We start from the raw sequence: 14,200 nt of genomic DNA on the forward strand, positions 1-14,200 counted from the left end.
TTATGTTTGGCAATGATAGGCTGTGTGACTGCATAAGCCTTAGTGTGTTCTGCAAGTGCACGTGTGTGTGTAACCTCCATGTACCCTCCTCCAAAGGTTACCCAGACAGAGTTTTGGTGACAGGCTCCAGAAAGCCCCCTAAACCCAGCAGCTTTTCCGAGCAGCTGGTGTTCTCTCCTTGGCCTCGATCACCATCACCACCCCTTCCCTCCCTGGAGGTGCCTGGGTGGACACACAAACACACAGACACTCACACACACACACACGCAGGTGTGAGGAAGTGTTGTAACCAAAGCCATGACATGACATCTCATAACGTTATCCAGTTTGACAGGTAACCATTATTGATTTATCCACCAATTATTCATTTTACCAGAATGTGATAACTACTGTATGTAGGCGTTATGGTGTAAAACTGCAAAATGATGACTGTTTGACCAAACTGAATGTTTCTACCTGTACTTCTGCTCATTTACAATCTAAGCATGTGTTGTGCAAATAATCCAAAGCCTCTGAGTGAGTCAAAGGCTTGGGATTGTTTGTGGAAGATGAAATACTGAAAACCTTAATTCAGCTGCAACAGCTACCAAGTGTGTGAGTATGTGTTGACTGAGCATATGCATATGTAAGCTATGCGTATGTGAACATTGTACAGCATACAGTACCTTGTGTTTGTGCTTGACTTCTGATATGTCTGTGTGTGTATGTGTGTGTACACTTATCTTTGTGAGGACCAAATGTTCGTGAATGTAAAGCAGGGGGAACCTCTTTAAAGTGTGAACATTTTTAGTTGGTACTTCCTCGGTTATTTGTGAACTGGGGATTTAGGGCTCGGTTTACAGTCACAATTAGGTTATGAATACGTTTAGGTCAAGTATTAAGATAAAGTTTTAGAATTAGGGTTCAATTCAAGTCATGACATTTATAAACTATTTGTTAGTTAGTTGTCTACTTTATATAAACCTAAATTGCAACTATGGAGACACATTTATATGAATGATTTGTAACATTAAATGTATATATTATTAATTCATACGATATCACTATTGCTGTGCTTTACTGTATATTTGAATTCTTTGTTGCTGCTAAATTATGTTATTTTCTGCTGCTGAAACAACCCGACCTTTAAAAACACTTGAAAATATAGTCCTAAAACAACAACCCACTCGGAAACATGGATAAACAGGCTCACTCACTCACACACAGCCTGAAATGAACTGCAGCTATAGTGTAGTGTTTATCTAATAACACCTTGTGACTGCAGAACCCTCACTGCTGTTGCACCAATTGGTCGCTTTGGTGACAGAGACGTCTTTTCCATCTCACTTTTTCCTCCCTGCTTTGAGGTGCTTGCTATGTCTTACTCTCTCTCGCTCTCTCTCTCTCTCTCTCTCTCTCTCTCAGTCTCACTCTTTACCTCACCCTCCCTGTTTTTCTTCTGTTCCTCTCTCTGGGTTCAGTGGGTAGCTGGTTGAAGGACCAGGCAGGGGGCTCTGTGGTCAAATTGGCCGTTTCCACACTGTGTTCTGCTGTACCTGCTGACAAAGCTATTTGATAACTTAGCTCCATCCCTCCCGCCCCTGCTGACAGTGTTACTGTGTGTATTGTATTTGTGTGTGTGTGTGTGTGTGTGTGTGTGTGTGTGTGTGTGTGTGTGTGTGTGTGTGTGTGTGTGTGTGTGTGTGTGTGTGTGTGTGTGTGTGTGTGTGCATCTGAGGATTTTAGGTTCTTAATGTAATTGGATGTCATATATGAATTGTTATTATTGGGATGATTTTTGAATTTATGAGGATTTAATCTTGCATGCTTTACAGATAAACACACACACTCATACACTCACAAACATCCATGCACACACACAGTAATAGTAAGTGTCTGTGCTGCAGTTGGCTGTAAATTGACCAGGGTCCATAGCTCCCTCTGTTGGCTAGTAGTGAACTACAATCTCTTACACTCTCCCTCTCTCTAGCTCTCTTTCTCTCCTGTGTTGGCAGCCAAGTTCAGTATTTTGTGTTTTATAAAATTCTCAAATTCGTTCTTTTCTTTTCAGGTCTTGTTTTTTAATGTCCCAGAAACTCTTTACCTCTGATTTGGTTTACAATGTTTACATGTTAATGAGCCATGTTTAAATTTACTATGCTGTATTAAAAGAAGTTAATGATACAAACAAGAATTACTTAATGTATTTCCTTACTAAACATTCATGAGTAAATGTTAATATTGTGATAATTGTTTTTCAATTTTATTTTTTAAAACTAGAATGTGAATTGTGCCAATGCTAACTAATTATTTAATGCAGATTTGATGCACCATACACAAAAAGAAGAGTTAGCAAAAATGTTAAAAATTTACTATTACCATTGATGCAATTCCTTTCTCTTGAATTTAACTCAGTGTAATCAAGTATGAAGTAATTCATATGCTGGCATTAATTACGTGGATTGAATTAATTTCTCAGCATTTCCATGTAGGTTCTACTTAGTGTTACAGTTACTGTATACTATGGAGTTATCCCAAATAAAAATACTAAGAAGTTCAACTATCTTACAAAAACATCTTGGAAAATATTGCCTAATTTTTTTTTAATTTTATAAAAGTTACAGCTTTTTACAGTGCATTAGTAATTTAATTAAACTTAAGAATCTTTAAATGTCAATATGAAAAAAGCACCAAATGCTATTTAATTAACAACACAACAATCCCATTTTTTTTCATCAGTACAGGTGATTTGTTTGCAGTTGTAGCGTCAGTCTAGTGCTTTGTGTATGACTGGCACACATGTCGATGGGTGGCCTCAGGTCAGCTGCTTAAGTGACCACCTCTTGAATTTGTTAAAGACTGTTTAGACCAGTGGAGACACACACACATATACACACATATACACACATGCTGCCCTGAATGAACTTGCTGTGGCCTATTGAGTGACGTGATTGATGTCAGTGAGAGTTGCAACGGATAATTCCTCTACTGATGTCAACAGGCTGCCACCACGGGGTCAAAACACACACACACTCACACAATTAGAGACAAAAGACAAGTGAGAGATCAGCAGTATACAGAGTACAACAGCCTTTACATAGTAACTCAACTGCGAAGACGATGCAAAAAACCCCATTCACACATGGAAATAGTTATTAATTATGATGGTGTTCTACATTTTGCGTGGGTTTTTAATTATTTAGTATGTATTTTATCAGCACATGTGCACACACATGTCAATACACAAGGTATTTCCCTGGCTTTTACTGTAATAGGTTTGTGTTTAAGAAGTGTGCATGGCAGCCGGGTTCGTCCAGCGTGAGAGAGAAGTGACCTAAAGGGGTCACTGTCAACATACATGCTGTCCGAGAGCCAATCAATAGTCAGGGGGGCGGGGTGAGTGGTCAGAGAGGGAAAAGAAGAGCACGGCAGAAAGAGAGAGGGAGTTAGGGTTGTTTGAGGTGCAACTAAAATCGCTGAAATGTTGCAACAGTATCTGTAGATTTTAAAAAGGAAGATTGAGAAGTTTCAGGAATATATGTACCATGAGCACTGACAAATTTTAAAGATAAAAGCCCTGTTTATAGTTGTGTGTGTGTGTGTGTGTGGGGGGGGGGGTATATGGCTTCAGTGTTTCACCATAACAATCTATTTACATAAGAGACAAAAGCTTTTTAAAGCATCTCTAACAGCACAAATGCAAAGCGAAACCTGATACCTGGATTTCATTCTTAAGCTTTTTATGTTTTTGGTTGTTTTTTTTTAAACACATTGCTGCTTATACTAAAACTGACTGTCAGTGCCCTAAAAACCACTTCCTAACACAAACAGCATAAATGCATACATTTCAGAATGTGAAACTCTGCTAAGAAAAGTGCCACTGAATGTTTTCAAAAGTAAACTGTCACAAAGTAATGTGTCTCCATAAACATAACCAGTTCACCACAGCCAGACTGTTCGTGTTTTGTGAAGTGAAATTACCGTTTTAGCGCATATGTTTGTAGTTCAGTCCTCAAATATGCGAATTTACATCTATTACAAACTCTAGACAAATTTTTCACTCCTTTTTTTCCATTTATGTTATCGTAATTATTTATCTTTCGGTATACATGAAAAGAATATTATTTAATAAGAGCAGCTCCTTCTATGAACTAATGCAGTCTGAAATTAAGGGAGACGAGAGGATGTGGAGGTAAAGAAGAAGATGTTTAAATGTGTGAAATTTTTCACATTTTTCAATACATATTATGTTGAGCAAAACATTAAATCTGTGTTCCTATGTCATAACCTTTCTACACAGATGTAGCAATAGCAGGTCTGTGTGTGTTTGTGTGTGTGTGTGTGTTAGAGACACAGGTTTTGGTAAAGGATTTGTTTGCCCAGTAGTGACGGCAGCATTGATTCACACTCATCTTTGTCGATGCTTATAAGCCCCTGGATACATCATAACTCTGTGTGTGTGTGTGTGTGTGTGTGTGTGTGTGTGTGTGTGTGTGTGTGTGTGTGTGTGTGTGTGTGTGTGTGTGTGTGTGTGTGTGTGTGTGTGTGTGCACTTGTGTACATGAACCTCATAGCATCTGTGTATACATGTGTTTGACTGTCCCTCTGTGCAAACGGCAAATGTACTTATTTGCAAGCAACGTCTGTCAATAAGTGTGTGTGGTGTTGTTGCAAAGGTCAAATAGGCTCCTTTTTTTGTCGTCTAAGTTGCTCCTAAAATTAGAAACTGCTGAACTATAGGTTATACTTGAAAAGACCCCGATTTCTGAATATATAAGGCAGCTAAAGTAGGTTTCATTGGGATTATCCTCACATTCCTATCTGTTGCGTTGGGTGTTGCATCATGTTTCTCTCTTTTCCTATTTTGTTTGTTGGTCTTACTTAGACCAACAACTTCAATGTGCAATAAATGTAGAATTATCTTTGCTTTGGTAATACTGTCGTGGATATATGTCTATCTTTGTTTTCAGTGTATTCAGGTACTATAGATTCTCTTCATCTTGAGAATCAAGTAATGACCGCATTCACTGACTTGCTTGGTTATCAGGACCTACTGAATTCTCCATGTAGCTCCACACAGATTCCTTATCAGCATACAAAGCCAATAGACACCTCCTATAGTGAGAATCATATCCTTTTTTTCTTGTCACGACAAGAGAGAAAAAGAGCATTTCAGTAAAGTAATGATTATTTGGACATTCTACTGTCAGCCAACAAAGCTGAGGTTTACGCATTTGACTTTGTGTTTAAACATGTTTGTGAATGTGTGTGAAAGAGAGAAAAAGAGGTTGTAGTTACTGTTGCACACACACACACACAGACACACACACGTACATCAAAGCAGAGATTGGTTTCAGGAAATGTTTTATTATCTGTTCGCTTCCAAAGCTGCTAATCACAACCACTCTCTTTCATCTTTGCAACCCCCCCCCACCCCTCTGATTTTCTTTCTCTCTATCTCCCTCTCTCCTCCACACTTCTCTCTCCCCCCTCCGTCCTGTGTGCAGTGGTGTCAGAGTGTTGGAAAAGTCATATGGAAAGAAGGGAAAATTTAGAAAGAAACAAAGAAAGAAAGGAAGGAAGAGAGAAAGAAGAGTGTGTGCAACATTGTGCCGGAGCAGACTGGAGTCTCCCTGTAGGTTTCCCGTTTTCCTTTCTCAGAGAAAAGACCCTTCTCTCTCTCCTCACGTTCTCTGTCCTCTGTCTCCTCCTCTCTCTGAGACCGAGAGGCGGTGATCTAATTCTTCTGGAGAATCCCTCTTGCATTAACAATACCCACATTCCAAGGTGTCAGAAATATTGGAAATACTGGGAATACACCGCCTGCGGGTATAGAGATGGCAGGGAGCTCGACAAAACAGCAAGCGGCAGGGAAAACCATGTCCCAATCATTCCCAAATCATTCCACAACAAAGGACAAGTGCCCTGGAATTGCCATAATCCCTTATTTTACTGCTGAGCTGCGATGGGCTCTGCTGTGCTCTGCCTGTGTGTGTGTGTGTGTGTGTGTGTGTGTGTGTGTGTGTGTGTGTGTGTGTGTGTGTGTGTGTGTGTGTGTGTGTGTGTGTGTTTGCAGTGTGACACATTATTTAGGCTTAGGGTTTAGGGTCAAGCTTACACTCTTTTCCTTTGATCTTGCAATTCTCTGGATTTGATTAGGTCAATTTTGGGTTTTGTGACTGAACTGACACAAATCCATATTTTCTACCTGAAAAAATGCCACAAAACACGATGTAATTCAAATGTTTAGTCTTTGCCTGAAAGATTTTTGTTTTTAAACTTTTTTTAATGTTTAAAAGAAAAATAAAGGGCATATTTTTCCACATTGTCTTTATTTAACTTTTTTTTTTTTTTTTTTTTTTTTTTTTTTTGCTGGAGTGCAATTTCCAGTGTAGGTACATTACGTGGTGAGAGCAACAGAAACCGATGGAGAGAGACTTGTGAGAGACACTTGGTCTGAGAGATAGAAAGAGAAAGGTTTGCTGTTAAAGTGACGAAGAAGGGGAGAAAGAAAGAATGTAAGAATGAAGGAAGGAAAGCAGGTTGTCTTGCTTTAAATCTTTCCCTCACCTGTCTCTTTCTCCTCTCTGTTCCCTCCTTTCCTTCCTCCCTCCCGCTCTCTTCCCCTCTATCGCTCTTTGTCTGATCCCTCCCTCTCCACCTGCCTTTCTCCCTCTCTCTCTCTTTCTCTCCCTCCTGTCTCCACCCTTTACTCCGCCCCTCCCTGCAGCCATTGGTCATGCGTCCACCAATCACAGCGAAACCAGGGCCTGAGGGACTGCATATGCAAAACACTGCTTAATATTCATGAGCTGCTATCGGGGCTTTAAGTCGTTGATTAGGACAGCGGCACAGCTTTCCGTCCCAACTGCCTGGCTGGCTGGCTGTGTGTGTGCCTATAGCCCCCTCTCCCTGGCTCTCACAGACACATCGCGCGCACACACACACACACGCTCCCTCACATCTACACACACGCAGAGCCGATCAGTGCAGGCAGCGCAGAGGCTGGTAATTGTATTGCTCCCTCCAAGCGGAAGGAAGGACCGAGAGAGAGGAAGACAAGAGAAAGAAGAGGAGAGAGAGGAGCGATATAAAAACTTTGATTTAAAAAAAAAAAAAAAAAAATTCTTGTTTTTTCCTGGAGGAGGTTGACATGACAATGACCCGGTATCGCCGATGGATTTGGTAGGACACCCGTTATCCGAGTGTTTTTTAATGCACTCTGAACAAGAGTAGGTAAATTTTACCTTTTAATCTTATCCTTGTATTCATCATTCAACTTGTCATTGTCATTGTCTTCCACTGCGTGTGTGTGTGCGTGTGCGTGTGTGTGTGTGTGTGTGTGTGTGTGTGTGCTGGTATGCAGCGGAGGTGGCCGGCACCATGTCAAGGTTGTTTCTGCTGTCAGGTAGCCCACGTTCACTGTCTGTGTGTGCGTGTGTGTGTGTGGCTGCAGTATCCGGACAGAAGCTCTTACTCAGTTGGCAGAGGAGCGGATTTTCTGTCCCTCCACCTGGGAGCGAGACATACCCACAAACACACCTGCGCACACACACACGCGCACACACACACACGCACACACACACACACACACACGCACACTCATTAATAATGCAGAGACAGTTTCTCCTTCACTTTCTCTGTTTTTAAGACGTTGTTTTACTTTGCCTCAAACTGTTCTCATGACAAAACATCAACTCAGTCAGGGTATGTGTATGTGTGTGTATGCCTGTGCATGTCCTTCTGCTTGTGCATGTGTGTTCTAAGTGTGTGTTCGTTCAAGCAGAGAATCAGCGAGGTAACAGGGCATTGAGGTTACAGGAATAACGTAGAGAGACGGGAGCAGAAGGGTCCATAAGAGAGGAGGGAGGAGGAAAGGGGGAGAGCTGCGCTCTTAAATGCCAGAGGAGGTAGAATTTCAGACGGGCAACTCAGCGTGTGGCCCCGCACAGGAATTAGAGACAGTTACACACACACTCACGCACACACAGATAGACAAACAAGTGATTACCGCTGAGTTGCTCCTTTCGCCAACGCATTGCTCTTTTAGGTGAATGTTGAAGATGCTGTTCAAAATGAACATTAACTGAATGATGGAGTGGACAGCAGTGTGTGTGAATTTTGGTGCGTGTCAGGTGCATTTTATGGAAATACAAAATCAGGGCAAAAAAACTCATATGGAAGAATAATAAGTACACTAATAAACACACAGTTTGTCCTTTTTCAAACATTACAGTGTAAAACATGGATTTATCCAAAGTGATGAGTGTAATTCAGTCAGTGGACTGCACTCACTTTGCATGTATCTGTGAATTCTGTAATTTCACTTGCGCTGTAAAATTTGTATTACAATTATTAACGCCAGGATTTTACAGTCAATGTGTACAGAAATAAAATTATATGTGCAGGTTAATTTTTTGTATAAGTGGTCATGGCTTTATAGTAAATAAATTAAAATGCATTATACTGAAACACAGCCACAGTTGAAGTGTCTTCACAGTAGAAAGTCGGAGCTGGAGAACTGAAAGGTAAAAGTCAAAGCAGAAGCCGGAGCAGAATGGTGTACTGACCTGTTTTTTGGACATGACATTATTCAAATTTTTAAAGAAAGCCGGCATTTTTTGTGTGCTTTCAAGCCGTCTCACCTTTGTATGTGTCCGTGTGTCTTTTACATGCAGAGACCTTGTCACCTACACAGCATGTGGAATAGAGAGGGACATTCTTAAGAAAAAAGGCAGGTGGAGAAACAGTACCACTTCTTTACCAGTGAACTGTCATTATTTTTACAAACTAAATTTTGATAGCCTGTTTCAGTTATGATTAGATTTGCGTAAAATTATTGAGATTTGCAAATTTCTAAAGAGTGACTCCTTTTGCACGCACTTATGTTTATCCAAGCATTAATGATTAAAAAGATTTTTCAATGATTATTTGAATATCAGTGCAATGAGAAAAATCAGGCTTTTAGTGAGTTTGAGGTTTTGATCTGAACGAAGTATCCTTAGAAAAGCCTTTTATATTGAGCAAGCTGATTCCCCTTTGTTAATCCAATGACTTGATGTCCAGAGTACATTTTCAACTGTAAGGACTCAACCCTGTGCACTGTGTCTGAACATTCTGTCTGTGCATTGGTCGTTCAACTACAAAACAGTGTGGTGTATTTTAAGAACCAAAACCAGTTAAGGTTTAAAACATTAAACACTGTTTTTTCAATTGTGAATTAGACATTTACGGTGAACACTTATGACCAGGGTTTTGTCCGTAATGGGTGAAGAAGTGTAAAGCGTGAGACCGAAAAACACACTTTCGTGTCAGACTATTAGCAATGGAATGTGCCTACTTTGCCTGCGTGTGTTTCCGTGAGTGTGTTTAAGCTGGAAACCGCTCACACACATTTTAGAAGACCCTATGGTCCGTTCTTCCATCTGTCTGCCTGTCCAATTGTTTATCAGTCCATTCGTTCATCCATCAATCCATCCATCCACCGTTCTCTTTTCTCTGCTCAGGCTACCCCTCCTTTGCTCTCAGGCACTGCTTTCCTACGCTAATTAAAATATTAGGGATAATGATGATCATACCGATAATAATAATAACAACAACAAGTACCGCTTGAGCTGTTAACATAATTGCATTCCCCTCATGCCATCATATACATACAATTTGCATATCATTAAGATATATTTTCTACAGTGACTTTAGTGAATTTGGTGGTTTTTGTCAGTGGGTGTGAGGGAAACGGGTGGTGAGAATTGCACATCGGCCGTGCAGATCATTCAGGCAAAGGTTTGCAGTGTGAGAGGCGAAGAAAACCACAAGGCAGCAAAGGTGGTTTTAGCCTGAATTGTTTTCAGTCACGATATTTGTCTAGATTTAATTATTTGTTTGCTTGTTTTTTCAATTACATGGAAATTTTTGCAAATAAATTGTTGGTGATTTTAAGTAAAATTCAAAATTTCTGTTCGGTCAAATGTCTGACTGAATAACAGTTTGGTGCATGTCAGAGTCTGCCCTTCAAGACAATTTTAAATTCATCACACTAAATGCCCGCATGCCACAAAAAGACAAACAAAACCATTTCCTTATAGCGATATTTATTTGCCACTTGAACAGATTTATATGATTAATTGGGAGCACAAGACAGCACTCATTATTCACCCTGCAAGTCTTGTTCATCTTATTGTGTGCAGACAAATTCCATGGTTTCAGTTCATTTTGGAGCAATACCTTGACCTTAAAGATTTCAGGGGGATTTGTTTCTTTACGGTTTTCCTTGTGACATAATCTAATTTGATGAATTAACTGAAGAAAATTTAATTTTTGCAACTTGAGGGCCGACCTTTTCTGCTTACACTCTGCTAGTTGAAAATATCAGTGAGTGGTAAGACTGTTTTTGAATTTTTACCTAAAAAATAAATAAACCTAAATAATGCAACTTTGTAATAATGTCCTAGTTGCATAAAAAAGTAATAATAATGTTCCCTTTGGTGAAGAAAAGATCAACATCTATGGAATTCATGAGGATTAAAAGAAATACTGCTTGCTTCTTGAAATTTAGATGAGTATTTTCTATATTTATTTCGGCCTTTTCACTTTTTGTCAGTCTCTCATTTTTTCTTAGGCCATGAGTGAGAGAAAGCAGTGAAGAGAGAGAGGTAAAGCTGACTGGAAGGGGGGGGTTGCAAAGAGAGATTGCGTAAATTAAAATCCTTTTAATCTCCTTATAAAATCATTTACTTAATTCATCTGTCAAAGCATGTCAATATGTGCCACACTGATTTGTTGGCTGTGCATATGTGTGTGTGTCTGTGAGTGTGTGAGCGTGTGTGTATGCATTTACATCTGTTTGTCTTCACGCATGGGTTCATGTCTGCCCACGTTTTGTGTGCGTGTGCGTGTGTGTGTGTGTGTGTGTGCGCGTGTGTGTGTGTGTGTGTGTGTGTGTGTGACCCATTGGTGGCCTATATGAGGAGGTGGTGTTGTTCTTTTTGTGTGTCTGTTTGCCTGTCTGTCTGTCCCTACGGCATTTATTGTCTGTCAGTTCTTTCATTGTCCAAGTCTACACACATGCACAAACACACACAGAAACACACATGCTCATGCATACGGCCGCCCATGTCTCTCATGTGAAGGGTCCGGGCATTCCAGCGGTAATTTAGTCCCCTAAAGAGTGAGGGATGCAATGAGAGAGACAGACAGAGCAAGAGGTGGGAAGGGGGGGGGGGTTGCTTTTGTCTGACACCAGCACTTAGGGGTCCGCTGGACACGTACGTGCGCATGAACGCACACATGCATGCATACAGACACACAGACATGCACGGAAAAATCCACCCTCACACACGCACAGCAATGAACTAACACACATTGTTCAAGCTTTTGCAGCTAAAAACCAACCAAATTGTGTCCAAAATGCAATTACACATTCATACACGTACACATCGACTTACACACGTATGCACTCACTGTGTCGCTCTCACAAACACACATTTGTGCGCTTTCCCACAGAGATGACAGAGCAAAATGGGACGAGGCTTGATGATGTGAATTTCTCTGATTTATGCTCAGTCCGTCAGTGCCTTGTGTGTGAGTGTGTGAGTGAGTGAGTATGTCATGGGTCAGTGATGGCATTTATGTGTTGAAAGAGCAGTAAGAGAGACTGTACCAGCTGTGACGAACACACACACACACACACACACACACACACACACACACACACACACACACACACACACACTCACTGCAATTAGCAATTACACCACAGTGGCGATGAAGCTAAATGTGTGTGTGATTGAATGGCAAACCGCTGACTGAAAGAAGAGAGTGAAATATAGTGAGAGGAAATGCCGCTCATCTCTTCACATCTCTTAGCCCCCTTCCCTCCTGCCACGCTCTCATTTGTTCATTCCTTGTCTTCATCATCCATACATTGAAATATGCCTTCATTTATAATGACCGTTATCCCAATCTATCAAATCCTGTATGCTTTGACTAGAAATACTGCTACACTCTGCCTTTCTGTCTCACTCAAGTCTACTTTTCGTAGCTATCTTTATTTTTTCAGCTTTGAAAGATGAAGGATGAAATGGGGAATTTCTTAAGTAAATTTGAGCTTTCAGTGTCAAAAACGTGGTATTTTACTACCTTTAACAGGTCTGACTTTTCATAATTTATATCTTATGTAGAATTGGTTCTGTCACTGCTGTGGTTTTTATTGTTTTTAGTAAAGGATTCACTAAAATGTGGTTTCATCGGTTCTCTGGATAAACTATTGAGCTGTGCATTAGATCGATGTATGTTTGCGTGTGTGTGTCTGTGTGTGTGTGTGTGTGTGTGTGTGTGTGTGTGTGTGTGTGTGTGCGCTTGCCCATCGTGTCATGCTCAAGGCTTCTAATGGCTCAAGGCTCTCACTCCTAATGGGAGGAGACAGCAGAGACTGGGCCACAATAGAACAGAATTAGATGGAGAGGTGCCGTGTATGCACACGTGTGTGTGTGTGTGTGTGTGTGTGTGTGTGTGTCTGTGTGTGTCTGTGTGTGTCTATATGGGTGTGTTGGTGTGGAGGAGTGTGTTTGCATGAGTTAAAGAGGATCGAGAGAGTGATGTAGGTTCAAACGTCTTGTCTGTCTTTTGCACTTCCCCTGTGCTGTGCTCTTTCTTTCTCTGTGTCTGTGGGGAGAGCCCTATAGATTGGCTGGTTGGGTAGTTCTGTCCCTCTACATGCCCAGGCCTATGGTATGATTAAATTGTCATTGTTTTGACTGTGTGTGTCTGTGTGTGTGTGTGTGTGTGTGTGTGTGTGTGCGTGTGTGTGTGTGTGTGTGTGGTTCGAAAAGACAAAGAAAAAGGAAAAAATACAGTAGAAGGGGAAAGCGATGGATACTAAGAGAGAGAGAAAGAAATGAATGACCATGCCGCCTTCCAACTGACAGTGAAATATTCCTCCTCTCATCCTCCCATCATGCTTCATGTGTGTGCCTGATGGGGAGAGAATGACAGCCCAGCCCACCACCCCACCTCTCTTTATTTTTTTTTTAGTCTGCCTTTCTTTCCCTTTTCTCTTTCTATTTTCTTGTGAGTGCGCTTAGCATCTCCTTTGGTGTAGTTTACCAACTTTATCAAAAGCACCGTACAAATAATCATCACACAAATACATCTAACATGAGTTATGAATTCTTACTAAATTTGCTGTGCAGTCAAACATACAGGCACGTAACAAAATCAGATCTCTTCTGAATCAGAGAATTGTGATTCAGTAGCACCTGAAAAGTCTTACATAGTTACAGCAGTTATACACTTTAGAGTAGCATTCATGGTATTCTTGTGATAAAGGAAAAGGGAAAATTCTAAAAAAAGATTCTAGTTTTTCAAATTTCCTCTGTTTGTTTCATAACTGCTTCTTGCCCCCAAACTTAAATTGATTGTTTTTGACACAAGTACAGCACCAGCATTTTGAAAGTATTCAAAATTACATGTCAACTTTAAAATGCAATACATATTTAATTAAAAGAATAAGCAACAGCAAAGAAATGTTCTTAACTCTGCTTAATGTCATGTAAAGATTTTAGTTTCTTTTGTTCGCATGCTGTTTTCACTGATGTACTAAGGAGTTTGTTTTATTACAATAACAAACAAACAATACTTACTCTTAATACAAATAAATTGGTACATAGAATGTGACTGTCTGTATAAAATACATGATAAGAAACATATATTTGTAAGTTTATTATATCTTTCACATTCCGTGGTGTTTTTGTGGAAAGAGAAACGTCTGGGACACATCTGTCGAGGATACAAAGCGGCTAATTTTGCAGGTTTTTTGTTTCGACAGTGATCCTGCTTCTTTACCCCTCAAATTGTCCCAGTGATTTAGCTTTGAGACAGAACGGCAAGTGTGTGTGAAGATGTCAGTCCCATGTTCACACACATTGTTGTGCACATGTGCAACACTGTGTATCTGCATGTGCCCAAAAAAAAAAAAGGTGCGTTTGTGGCTAGGGCCCTTGTTTCTGTAACTGTGTTTATTTTGTCCATTGACTCCATGTCTGCACTGGTGTGTACTCAAATGACTTAAGTCAGACATGTGACACTGAAAAAACTAGCAGCGCATTTCGTTGTCATAATGTTGATGTAAGTAATATTTCACATAAGCTTTAGATTTACAGAAATACCAGTGGTTTCAAATACGATTGCCACAGCTGGATTTTTTCAACATTAACAACAAACT

General features: G+C 40.3%; 1 protein-coding gene and 1 pseudogene across 2 annotated transcripts in view; both read left to right on the top strand.

Moving 5' to 3' along the window:
- Positions 1–14,200, top strand: part of esrrga (estrogen-related receptor gamma a) — a 129,991-nt gene that overhangs the window by 42,176 nt on the left and 73,615 nt on the right. The window lies entirely within an intron of this gene.
- The window catches only part of LOC120789820, a 4,981-nt pseudogene continuing 4,876 nt past the window's right edge, over positions 14,096–14,200 (top strand).

The sequence above is a fragment of the Xiphias gladius genome, chromosome 1 (genome assembly GCF_016859285.1).
Source record: "Xiphias gladius isolate SHS-SW01 ecotype Sanya breed wild chromosome 1, ASM1685928v1, whole genome shotgun sequence".
Lineage (NCBI taxonomy): Eukaryota > Metazoa > Chordata > Actinopteri > Istiophoriformes > Xiphiidae > Xiphias > Xiphias gladius.